The 13,346-nt window shown below is 47.8% G+C and overlaps 1 long non-coding RNA gene across 1 annotated transcript in view; it reads right to left on the minus strand.

Annotated features, from left to right (window-relative positions):
• Nucleotides 1-10,332: 10,332 nt before the first annotated feature.
• Nucleotides 10,333-13,346, minus strand: part of LOC129681050 (uncharacterized) — a 3,597-nt gene continuing 583 nt past the window's right edge. The window contains exons 2-3 of the long non-coding RNA XR_008720762.1: nucleotides 10,887-11,297; nucleotides 10,333-10,395 (exon numbers count right to left, since the gene is read on the minus strand). This is a non-coding gene — a long non-coding RNA (uncharacterized LOC129681050). The remainder of the gene's footprint in view (nucleotides 10,396-10,886; nucleotides 11,298-13,346) is intronic.

Raw genomic sequence — 13,346 nt, forward strand, 5'->3', positions numbered from 1 at the left:
AGCAGGAGACCGGCGCCACCTTGCAGTGGCGGGAGCGGCTCCCGACAAGCCAGGCTGCTCCTATACCAGATGAGTGTCACTTCCCCAAGCACAGAACAGTGGTAAAGCAGTCAGAAGCAGAGGGCCTCGGGTCATAGGCCAGCTGTGGCCTCCGCCTAGCGTGACCACAGCCAAATGACTGAAGCCCTCTGTGTCTGTCTCCCTAGCAGACTAAGCATTTAGTATAAGACCCCACAGCGTTGTGGGTCTCTGAATTCAGTCACTGTCCTAGTTTCCTCCTGTTGCTGTGATGAACTACCCTGACAAAGGCAACTTAAAGGAGAAAGGGATTCTTGTGGTTCGAAGCCACAGGTTAGAGCCCACCGTGGCAGGAAAATCACAGCAGGAGGAGCTTGAGTGGGCTGGTTTTGTTACATCCAAACTCAAGAAGCAGAGAGCTTGCGTTCAGAGCTTTCCCCTTTCGGTACAGTCCAGGTCCCAAATCTGAGGAACAGTGCCAACCACTTTTAATGTGGATCTTCCCAAGTAACCTGATCAACATAAATCCTTTATCCACATGGCCAGAGGCGACCGTCTTGAAGGTGAGTGGGAGGCTTGTCCCCAGGCGACCGCAGATTCTGTCAAGTGACAATTACACTGATCAACATAAACACGCAAAGTGCTTAGGCTAGTGCCTGCTACCGAGGGTGGTCTGTCTCTAGTGAGGACCCGGAGACTCTGGAAGGTCCCTGGATGACCTTCCTGTTCCTGTGACAAAATACCCAACAAGATCAGCTGAAGGAAGGAAGGGCGGTGCTTAACTCACGGTTTGACGGGTCACAGTCCATGACGGCAGAGAAGGCGTGTGCGTGGGAGCTTGAAGGAGCTGGCTGCCTTGAATACACAGTCAGTGTGTTAGTCAGGGTTCTCTAGAGTATCAGAACTTAGAGAATGACCGAGTGTGTGTGTGTGTGTGTGTGTGTGTGTGTGTGTGTGTGTGTGTAGCTGTGTCTGTGTGATTTATCAGAATAACTTGCAGGCTACGATCACAGTAACCCAACAGTGGTTGCCTATGAATGGAAGCTCCAACAGTCCAGGAGTTATTCAGTCCATAACGCTGGATGTCTCATCTGCTCTTTGGTAGATGCTGGCATCGCAAAGAAGTAGGCTCTAATGGCGGTGAAGGAATGGACTTGCTAGTGAGGTGAGAGCAAGCAGGCAAGGAGAGAAACTTCCTTCTGCTAGATCCTTTATATAGGCTTGCAGCAAGCTGTGGTCCAGATCAGAAGTGGGTCTTCCTACCCCAAAGATCAGGATTAAATGCTGATCTTTCCACTTCAAATGATTAAGCAAGAATCCCTCACAGGGGTACCCAGCCATCTGGGTTTTAGTTAATTACAGAAGTCATCAAGTTGACAACCAAGACAAACCATCACAAGTTCACTCCTTGTCAACTTGACACACAGTAATAACTCCTTATGTCATGATTAATCTCCAAATGAAACAATGACCAGGTCATAACTATGCCTAACGTGATATAACTATCCCTCGAACAAATGCATTATAAATTTAGAATAGGTGGTAATGCCCATTGAGAGATATTCTTTTAGTATCTTGAATATAAACATGATAACCATTGATATTCTCTTAACTGATGTTACCACACATGATGAAGAAATTGGAAAAAGAGCACACGAATAAGCCGAGAGGTAGTGGTACACATCTTTAATCCCAGCCTTTGGAAGGCAGAAGCAGGCAGATCTCTGTGAGTTAGGGAGGCTAGCCTGGTCTACAAGTTTATACACAGAGAAATCCTACCTCAAAAAAATAAAAAAAGAAAGAAAACACAAATATCTTTTTCATAAATTATTTAAAAATTTTATTTGATATGCGTTGGTGTGAGGGTGTCAGAACTGGAGTTACAGTCATCAGCTGCCATGCGGTTGCTGAGAATTGAACCTGGGCCCTCTGGAAGGGCAGCCAGTACTCGTAACCTCTGAGCCATCTCTCCAGCCCCACAAACACATTCTTAACAAAATGTCAATTATAATCCTCGTTTTTGCAACTGGTCACGTGGCCTTAGCTGGTATTTGTAACTACTTTCCTCTACTACACAATCTGTGTTTCCTCCACCCTCAGCAAGCACCTCAGCAGCTCTCGGCAATGTTCCTGGAGGAGTGACCCCCACCTTCATTCCTGATGGCTCTGTGCCCTTTGTCATCCTGCCTGGATTAGGGCCTTTGACTTTAATCACAGGACACAGTAGCACCAAGAGATGCCTGAAAAGATATCCTGCATTCTTTCTTACGCCACTGGGGAGAAGCAATCCACCTTCCCCACTGTGATTGGGATCAGCCCTAACACTGCTGTCCCTTTCTTGGCCTGTTGGTCTAAGGGCATCAGAAGCCCAATGTTGCCAGGGGAAGTCCGAGCTTCCAGTTCAATGGAGTGTTTATTGTGGCCCCTGTGAAGAGCAACCCCTGCCCCCCACCCGCTCACCCCCACAACTGGATCCAACATTTTTAGGCCAGCAGCACCCCTTGATTGCTGGCTGTGGGAGAAACCGTACCATATATCGGACGCTGATTCAACACAAATACCACCTTTTGGAGAACTGTGTCCCAGCTCTCCAGGTTACTGACACCTAACAGACACTGAAACTGTGTTTTCAAAAGGCCCTTCCCCAACAGCCTTCACCCCTCACAGCCTGTGACAGGCAAGAGAGATGACCCTGAGGTCATGAGAGCTGGAGAGCTGGAGAGCTGGCCCTGCCCGTTGCCGGCTGAAGCACTGGGGGAGAATGGGCCATGCGCCTCACCTGTATATAGCACAGTAGAGCTAGCCCTGGTGTCAGGGACATGGGTGAGCCCGCCCCAAGGCTGTGAGAGCGGGAGGGCTGGCTCTGCTCCTCCCTCACCTGCTGTAGCCCTTGGGTGAGCTAGCCGGGGCAGTGCTGGAGCACTTGCCCTGGTGGTGTGGGTGCTAGAGAGCTGGCAGGATGACCGACTCAGCTACCACCCACACCCAGATCCAGTACTTTGAGCTGGCCCACTCCAACATCTAATCTACGAACTGCTGGAGCATGTGACGGGGCCAGTCCTGCACTGTTAAAGCTGCAGGATCTCCATGACACAGGGCAACAGCAGGGTATCTGAGAGGAGTCCCAGTGAGAATCTAGCATGGATGGTGCAGCAGAAGCCAGAGGCCTCAAGCCGATCCAATGACTCATTGCAATGAGCATTGGCAAGTAAAGATGTGTGGACAAAAGGGGATACTCTGTGACTCACTGTGTACAATGCAGCTCCCACAGTGAGAGCATTCTGTTTTGTTTTGTTTTGTTTGGAGAGAGGAGGTTGCAAGGGCAGAAGGCAGATATGAACGAATGGGGAGAAGAGTGGGGTTGGGGTGCATGACGTGAAAGTCACAAAGTATCAATTAAAAGCAATCTTTAAAGGCCCTTTCATCTTCCTCTCAGGCCAGCTGCTTCAGGATGGTGGGGAACATGGTAAACCAGTGAATTCCGCAATCACAGGCCCGCTGTGGCACTTCTCTGACTGTGAAGTGAGTTCCCTGGTCAGAAGAACACTGTGTGGAACACCATGACGATGGATAAGGCATCCTGTAAGTCCGTTTATGGTGGCTCTGACGGGAGTATTACATGCAGGAAAGGCAAATTCGTAACCAGAATAAGTATCTTCTCCAGTAAGAACAAAGTATTGTCCTTCCGGTGGAAGAAGTGGTCTGATGTAGCCAGTCCACCATCAGGTCACTGGATGGTCAAGGAAAGAGAATGACTGGAAAATTGGTGAGAAAGATACCTGAGGAAGAAGTCTGAAGACAGATCTCTCAAGATGCGTGTGTCCCATGTCAATGCTCATCAAAGGTGACATCAGTTGAGGAGGAGTTCAATAATCAGGTAGATAGAATGACCCATTCTGGGGACAGTCAGCCTCTTTCCCCTGTCACTGTGCAATGGGCCCATGAACAAAGCGGCCGTGGTGGCAGCCATGGGGGTTGTGCGTATGCTCAACGACATTGGCTACCACTCACCAATTCTGACCTGGCTCCAGTTTGCGATAGTCAGGTCAGCCAGGAAACGGAGGGAGAGCAGTACTCACTCGACCCATTTCCCCTCGTTCCCCTTGTTATTTAGACCAGGACCTCTGCCCATGAGATGGGGCCACTTGTTCAAAGCTGGCTCTTCTCTCTAAGTTAACCCTCTCCGGAGATGTACACAGAGAAATGACTAACATTGCTCTTCGGGGATTCTGAACCCAGGAAAGCCAACAATGAAGATTCTATACCACAGTCACCCAGCTACATGGGACGGAGCTAGGATGTAAGGGAGGTTTTAACATTCTTTAATTGCTTTTAAGATGTTATTTATTTTATGTATGAGTGTTCTACCTACATGAACACCTGAGTGCCAGGAGAGGGCGCCAGATCTCATTATAGATGGTTGTGAGCCACCATGTGGTTGCTGGGAACTGAACTCAGGACCTCTGGAAAAGCAAATAGTGCTCTTCTTTGCTGAGCCACCTCTCCAGCTCCTCACTCTTTAATTTCTTTATTACACTTATCTCTGTGTGTATGTATGTGTACAGTGTACATGTGAAGGTCAGAGAACAATTTGTGGGGATCATCATCCATGTAGGTACAAATTCAAATTCAAGCCACCTAGCTTGGTAGCATGAACCCACTGAGCCATTTTGCAAATCCAAGCTTTTAATACTCTTGATATCCCATCAGAAGAAGTGATGGTTGATGGCTGGCCCCTTTGATGGGGCCAAATGTTTAACTTCAAGGCATACTGCAAAATGCATGCATGGGAGAAAGGGGTGAGCAGGCAGGATGAGGATAGGAATGCTGGTGTGGTGAGGAAGAGGTATACCAGGGCAGAGGCGGTGGGCTAGGAGGGTCCAGGGCTGTAGTAATGGGGGAGGAGGAGACTGGACAGAGATCAAAGGCTAAGGGAATAGAGAGACAAGACTAAGTTACCTAGATGGTAGTGAGGCCTCTGCCAAAGACAGGGAAACGCAAGACATGAGACTAGCCTCTATTCCTGACAAATTTTAAACGAAGGTGGGTGTTTATTAGCAAAAGGCTTACAGAGCCAGAAGCCTAGACAAAAGGGAATACTGTGTGACACACTGCCACAGTGAGATCGTTTTGTTTGGAGAGAGGAGGTTGCAAGGGCAGAAGGCAGATATGAATGAATGGGGAGAAGAGTGGGGTTGGGGTGCATGACGTGAAAGTCACAAAGTATCAATTAAAAGCAATCTTTAAAGGCCCTTTCATCTTCCTCTCAGGCCAGCTGCTTCAGGATGGTGGGAAACATGGTAAACCAGTGAATTCCACAATCACAGGCCCGCTGTGGCACTGCTTCTGGGTGCTTTCTGGGTAAAGGGACTGAAAGTGACAGGTTCCCAAAGACACTGCAACAGAGACAGTTTGGAGAGACAAGTCCCAGCACAGCCCAGCACAGCCCAGTTCCACCTCCTGTCCTGGCTCTTCTTGCCAAACCTCTGTCCTACTCCAAGGCAAGAAAATGAGCTTGACTTCACCAGAGATCCTCCAGAGCCTCACCTCGGCCCCCATTCTCCTGCTTCCTGTGTGCACAGGTCCATTTCACAGGCTCATTCCATCCCACAGCCAGCAGGAAAGGGGGGCAAGGAAGGAGGGCAGGGAAAGAAGAGATGTGCATGGCGCAGACTAGTGAGAACTTCGGACATCTTCATTATACACACGAAGAAATAGGCCCGAGAGTGTCCCCAGCTTCAGCCCTGGCACCACAGTAAGATCCTAAGTCCTTGTCACTTTATTGTCAGATAGAGCCAGAGTTGCCCACTACCTTTGCGCCAGTCAGCCATTGGTGTCCACACACATTTGTTTTCTCCAGAATATTAAGAAATTAAGGCAAGCCAGGTGGTGACAGAGGCAGGTGGATCTCGGAGTTTGAAGCCAGCCTGGTCTACAGAGCGAGGGAGTTCCAGGATGGCCAGCACTACACGGAGAAACTCTGTCTCAAAACAAAAACAAAAGAAACAAAAAGGAAGAAATTAAGGTAACATAGTTGCCTTAAAACAGAAACAAAACAAAACAACAAAAAGAAAGAAATTACGGTAACATAGTTACCAGATGCGAAAATGGACAGTGAGTGCTGCAGTGATGTCCCGGGTATCAAGCACGGAGGCTAAAAGCATCCTTAGAGCTGGCTGAATGCAAGCCCTTTTTCACGTGAAACTTGGGAAATAAGACACCTGGGCCCCATGGGATGCTTCTGCTGTTCCATCTGTTGCTGTGAAGAGACACCACGACCACAGCTACTCTCATAAAGGTGAGCATTTAATCAGCGCTGGTGTTAGTGTCAGGGGTCTAGTCAATTGTTGTCACTGTGGGGAGCATGGCCGCAAGCAGGCGGACATGGTACTGGAGGAGCAGCTCAGGGTTCCTCACCCGGATCCTGAAGCAGCAGGAAGACAGGCCCCGAGACTGGCTTCGGTTTTTGGAACCCCAAAGCCCACCCACAGTGAGGCCACACCTACTCCAACAAGGCCACCCTCTCTAGTCCTTTCAAATGGTGCCACTTCCTAAGCAATCAAATACATGAGCCTACGGAGGTAGGTCGTTCTTATTCAGACCATCACACCATCCCTCCTTTTATCACAGTCATCTATGGCGTCATGGAACAAATAACCCCCTATGAGTGGCCTAAGACTGTTTGGGTTGGGGGTTGGGGCGGAACTGTCTTCTGTGCAGATGAGTCAGCTGGGGACTGAAGCGGCAAGGTCTGCCTGGGTATTTCTCTGTCTCCAAGTAGTCTCAGGGCTTCTGCGCATGGCCTCTCGCTGGGACAGTTTAAGCTTCCTTCTACGATGGCCATCTCAGGGCACTCAGACTGATTACATGGCAATTCATCATATCTCCAAATACAGTATCTCGAGAATCAGGAACCCGGTGCCATGTTTTGCCACTTAACATTAGAAGTCAGCGAGTGTCACTTGAACTTTAGTTACAAGGTTGCCAAAAGGCAACCTAGATACCACCCCTCAGAGAGAAGAGTGTCAAAGATAAGAACACATGGGGCTGGAGAGTTGGCTCAGTAGTTAAGAGCGCTTGCTGTTCTTCCAGAGGACCTGAGTTCAGTTCCCAGACCGAAAGCTAGGCAGCTCACAAAACTTTCAACTTTAGTTCCAGGGGATCTGATGCTCTCCTCTGGCCTCCAAGGGCATCTACACACAAGTACACATAAACTCATACACACATCCACATAAATAATAAGAATAAAACAAAAACAAGGCTGGGAAGGTGGTGGCACATACCTTTAATCCCAGCACTTAGAGGTAGAGGCAGGAGGACCTCTGTGAGTTCAAGGCCAGCCTGGTCTACAGAACGAGTTCCAGGACATTCAGAGCTACATAGTGAGACCCTGTCTCAAAAAAACAAAATAAGTAAATAAAGACATAAATAGATAAATAAAACAAAAACAAGAACAACCAAAATAAGCTACAAAGGCAGAGAGTTCCTGTATATCCTTTGCCCCTTTTTATTCGGTGCGAATGTTATATCACGGTATAGTTGTCAAAGCAGAGAATCCATTACTAGTGCCTTAGAATAAACTCCAGACTTTGTTCAGATTTTTTTCCAGGTTTTCACTGATTATTTTTTAAATTTAGTTATTTGTATTTTCTGTGCCTTGATGTTTCGCCTGCATTTATGTCCGTGTGAGGGTGTTCAGTCCCCTGGAACTCGGGACCAACAACCATGAGCTGCCATGTGGGTGCTGGGAATTGAACCCGGGACCTCTGGAAGAGCAGCCAGTGCTCTCAACCGCTGAGCCATCTCTCCAGTCTCTCTACCAATTATTTTGATGGTGGTTACCTAATTATTTTTTTATTATTACATTTATTTGTTTGTTCGTTTGTTTTGTATATCTATGTAAGTGTAGGTACAAAGGCCCCGGCCTGCGCGGGAAGGTCAGAGTATAACCTGCAGGAATCAGTTATCTCCTTTCAGGATGCGGCTCTCCAGGATCTGACTCATGCAGTCATCCTGGATGGCAAATGCTTTAACCTCCTGAGCCATCTCATGGCCCTCTACCAATTACTTTTTCAGGATTTAGTTTCAGATACCATGTCACATTTTACCCTGACTGACACATGATCGTAGATCATGATGTGGGAAGGTTGGAGTGTTTCAATGGAAAGGCAATGATAGTGGGCCAGTGAGATGGCTCGGCAGGAAAGGTGTCTGCTGCCAATCACGACGACCGGAGTTCAAGCCCTAGAACCTACACAGTGGAAGAAGAAAGCTGACTTCTGAAAGTTCTCTGAACTCCGCCCGAAGGCTGTGGCACGTGTACATTCATAAACATGCATGATAAATTATAAATAAATAAAATTAGGAAAAAAGGAAGCGCTAACAGCGGCTTGGCTCAGGGTATTAGAGTCAAATTGTGAAAAGTAGTCAAATGTCAAATACTTTTCTGTTGTTATTGTTGTTTTGGTCTTTCAAAAAAAGTTTTTTCCATGTGTGGCATCGCTGTCTCGGAATTCACTTTGTAGACCAGGCTGGCCTCCAACTCCGAGATCCACCTGCCTCTGTCCTCAGACTTCTAGCATCAAAGGTGTGTGCCACCATGTCTGGCCAAATTCTTGACAGATTTGAAGGTGGAATCTGCAGGATGTAGACTGTAAAAAAGAGAAGAGGCTCTGGGGAGGTTGTCCAATAGGTTCAGTGCTGGTTTGAACATTTGTGGAGACCTGAGCCCGAATTCCTAGAGCCTACAAAAAGCCAGACATGCCGCAGCCCTGCAATCCCAGCGTTGCCATGGCAAGGCCTCTCTCCAGAAGCCTGTGAACCAGCCAGCCTGGCAGGCTAAGGGCCCTGGAAAACAACAAAGATATCCTGCCTCAAACAAGGTGTCCTCTGACCTCCATATGCAAGTGTGTACCTGGCATGCATGCATAACCCATGTATACCTAGGTTATAGATATACATGCATACACAGATCATAGACACATGTTCATACATGTCACAGAGACACATGCACACACATATCACAGATACACACGAATGCACATACACCATGCATACACATCATACATACACATGCATATGCATGTCATACAGACACATGCATGTACACACACCATACAAATGACATCATACACACATGTGCATGCACATATACCATACACACATCATACGTATTCATGCATATGTACATCACATACCCACAGAGATAAAAGAGGAAGAGGAAGAAGGCTGAAGAGATGGCTTAGTCAATAAAATGCTTGCTATTCAAGCAGGAAGTCCTGAGTTTAATCCCAGCACTCATTAAAGACAGCCGTCTCAAATATGGTGGCAGGTGTTTGCAATCCCCGGGCTCCCTGGCCAGCAGGCAGCTTTGCCTACTCCATGAGCTCTAGGCCAATGAGTGACCCTGTCTGAAAAAACAAGGTGGATAGCAGCTTCTGAGGAGCCAAGGGTCGGTCGGTCCTCTGAACTCCACAGGCGCCCACATGGGAAACGAGAGAGACACACACACACACACACACGGGAGAGAGACAGAGAGACCAAACATGACCGGATTTTGATGATCTTGGCCTAATATTGGACAGGTGGCATATCCACTCACTAATACAGGTAAAACTGACTCGAGGAAGCTGTCTGGAGTGGGAATGAGTAACTCACATTTGCAAATGCTAAGTCTGTTAATCCATGTGGAGGGTTAGGCCTCTGTGACTTGAGAGGAGCCATCTTCCAAAGCTAGCTCTTCACAGTCATTGGGCTGAGTGGCATCAGGAAGGAAGGAAGAGAAGACAGAAAAGAGGGCTGGGCATGGAGTCCCAGGAATACAGAAGTTTCTTTCTCCGCATCCCCACACCCCTGCCCAGTCTTAGTGTATAGCCCAAGCTGACTGGGAACTTACTGTGTAGCCTAAGCAGGCCTGAAACATGTAGTGATCTTCCCTCAGCCTCCTGAGTGCTTAAGAGAACCAGAGGATGGAGTTGGAGAGATGGCTCAGAGGAGGTCCCGAGTTCAATTCCCAGCAATCACATGGTGGCTCACAACCATCTATGATGAGATCTGGTGCCCTCTTCTGGTCTGCAGGTGTACATGAAGACAGAGCATTGTATACATAAGGAAGAGGAAGAAGACAACAAAAAAATCCCACTGAGAACCAGAGGTTATCTGTTTGTTTGTTTTCCTCCTGATTTTTTATTTTTATTTAAAAAAAAATTTTTTAAAGACAGTCTCTCTGGCTGGAGAAATGGTGCAGAGTTTAAGAGCACTGGATGTTCTTCCAAAGGTCCTCAGTTCAATTCCCAGCAATCACATGGTGGCTCACAACCATCTGTAGTGAGATCTGGTGCCCTCTTCTGGCTTGCTGGTACAGATGCAGGCAGAATACTGTATTTAAAAAAAAAGGGGGGGTGGTTGGAGAGATGGCTCAGAGGTTAAGAACATTGGCTGTTCTTCCAAAGGTCCTGAGTTCAATCCCAGCCAAAGGTCCTGAGTTCAATCCCAGCAACCACATGGTGACTCACAACCATCTATAGTGAGATCTGGTGACCTCTTCTGGTATGCAGGCACACATGCAGTCAGAATGCTGTATAAATAATAAATAAATCTTTAAAAAAATTTTTTTTAAAAAAAGTCTCTCATTGTGTAGCCCTGGCTGGTCTGAAACTGGGGAGGTAGACTAGACTAGCCTTGAACTCACAGAGATCTGCCTGCCTCTGCCTCCCAAGCTCTGGGAATAAAGGTGTAGAAGGATTCTAGAAGGGCCAAGGGCACTTCCCTCTGAAGACCTAGGCTTCAGAAACTCATATGGGTAATTCCCACTACATTCTATTAGTCAAAGCAAGTCACAAAGCTCAGCCTAAATTCAAGGGACTCACCTCCTGCTGAGAAACAGCCAAGAGTGGGCGTGGGTCATCTGAGACAGAGAGCAGGGCAGTGGCTGTCCTTACAAGCCATCTGCCATCCACGGTGGGGGAACTGCCTCTGGTGCACTGAGTCATTGAGAGCCCAGAACAATTCCCAGGCCCCCCAGAAGAAGGAAAAAGTCATCAAGGGTTACAAAGAGGTGGGAGTGAAGAGAATGACAATGAGCCAGGTGCTAAAATCTTCAGAGAGTGAGGGGGAGGCAGGGATGCCAGCAGCTGCGAAAGCTTCCACGATCTTCACAGTTTTATCAGCGGATTTTAACAGATTCCATCAATGAAGAGGGGTTGTTCCCTCTCCACGCCGCCTCTAGCTCAGTCACTCATCAGTGAAGATGTCGTCGCTTGCTCCACGGCGGTGTTTGCCTGCCATATATGAGGATCTGGGATCAGTCCCCAGCACTGGGTGGGGGAGGGGAGGGGAGGCCCTGTTTCTCAGCGGGAAATGATATCTGCCATCTTCAGTAGGGTGCCACCTGTCGCCCGGCATTAACACATTAGGTGCTCAATAGCTATTTGTTGAATGCATTTATAATGACACAAGAAAGGAATATATATTGAACATACACATAGAATCTTTGCTTGCCTTCTTGGTTAACTGAGTCCTTCTTTCCCTTTCAAAAAATACAAAATATAATTATAAATTATATGTATTGGCCATCTCTCTCTCTCTCTCTGTGTGTGTGTGTGTGTGTGTGTGTGTATTGGCCATGTACATATGTCTAGGTTAAGTTATAGTATGCCTCTTTAGTGGGTTACTATACAACCACTAAAAATTATGCTTCTGAGGACTATTAACACATGATATGAGTTTTTTCTTTCCAGGATAGAACACTGTAGGTCCATTACAATTATACCTATGCACAAATACCTGGGTACCAAAGGTACTAACACTGATAACAGCTTTATCAAGATCAAGGACCATAAATTGCTTTCATTTTACTTCATCTTTTTTTTTTAAAGTCATACATGTTCATTGTGATGAAATAGAGACCATAAAAAGTATTAGTGAGGAAAAATAATCTGAGCCAGGCGCGGTAAATGCATGACTGTAACTCTAACACCTAAGAGAATCAGCAATTTAAGGTTATCCTTAGCTTCACAGTAAATTCCAGGCCAGCCTGAGTGACTTGAGACTTCGTTAAAAGAAAGGGAAGGAAGGAATCAATCAAGAAGGCAATCAAAGATTCTATCTTATCACACAGAGAGCTATTGCCAATACTGTTCTCGCCCTTACCTCCCCACTCTGTGTTTCTATCCATGAGAGAAAGAAAGGAAGGGAGGGAAAGGAAGAAAGGAAGGAGGGAGAGAGACACAGAGACAGTGAGAACAATTCTTATGTAGCACAGGCTACCCTCATTTTGAAATTCTGGTGTTTTGTAATCCTCAGGCTTCAGTGGTAAGCCAGACTTATGTTTTCTACACTAATTGTTGATGCTATCTACGGGTCTACAATTTTTCGCTACTACAAAACAACAAACAAAACTTAGGACAAAATCAATGATAGAAGCCCACTCGTGACTCAAATCCAGAGAGCCCCCCGGGAAGGAGGGAATCAGAATGGAGCCAAAGTCATCTAGAGAGCTGGGATTGGGCATGCGTGCTCTGTCGGGTGGAGAAGGTGGGCATTGCCTTGTCCCTGTCTGTAGCCAGGTCAGCAGGAAGCCACTCTGTGCAGCTAGTGAAGCCACCTTCCGACGTTTTCAACTTAAAGATGGGGGCATTCCACAGGAACCTATAGACCGTGGGCAGCCTTCCCCTTCTCTGCCCCTTTCCCCAACCAAACAACAAAAATACGTTTTAGGGTCTTTGTCTGGCTTGGGTTTTTGAGTCACTGACTCTGGGTAAAGAGGCCTACAAGGGCAGTTATCCCCACGGTCCTACAAAACTCCCTCAGCCCGAGACGTGGGACAGTGAACGGATGTGGGGATGTTCAGAGCAGGGTCTTGGGGGGGGAAGGCCAACAGGCAGGAGCGGTCTGGTGCAGGCAGGCTTCCCAGCAGTGGGCTGGCAAAGGAATGGGACAGAAAGACTGAGTGTAGACCGGAGCCAAAAAAAAAAATGAGGGTAGCCTGAACGGGTATCTCCGAAGGGATGGTCCATCTTGGAAGAGAGAACGAAGAAAGAAGCCAACAGAGAGCAGGCGCTGACCTACGAAGCCAGTGACGAAGGCTCCGCAAGCCGGGGAGGCGTGGGCTGGTGACAGCAGGAAGGTGGCGAGCAAGCATGTCTTCAGTGCGCTCGGGCTTAGAACCACGAGAGCCGTGAAGGGCTGATGAGAACCACGATGCGCAGCAGACGGGGGAGCGCAGAGGCGGCGGGGCGTGGGTGACGAGCAGAGTGGGGTGGGGTGGGGTGGACTAGGATGGGAAAACGGCGGGGAGTACTTTGCAGTGCGAGCCCATGTCAGTCCCC

The sequence above is a fragment of the Psammomys obesus genome, unplaced genomic scaffold (genome assembly GCF_907164565.1).
Source record: "Psammomys obesus unplaced genomic scaffold, mPsaObe1.curated_primary_1811, whole genome shotgun sequence".
Taxonomy (NCBI): Eukaryota; Metazoa; Chordata; class Mammalia; order Rodentia; family Muridae; genus Psammomys; species Psammomys obesus.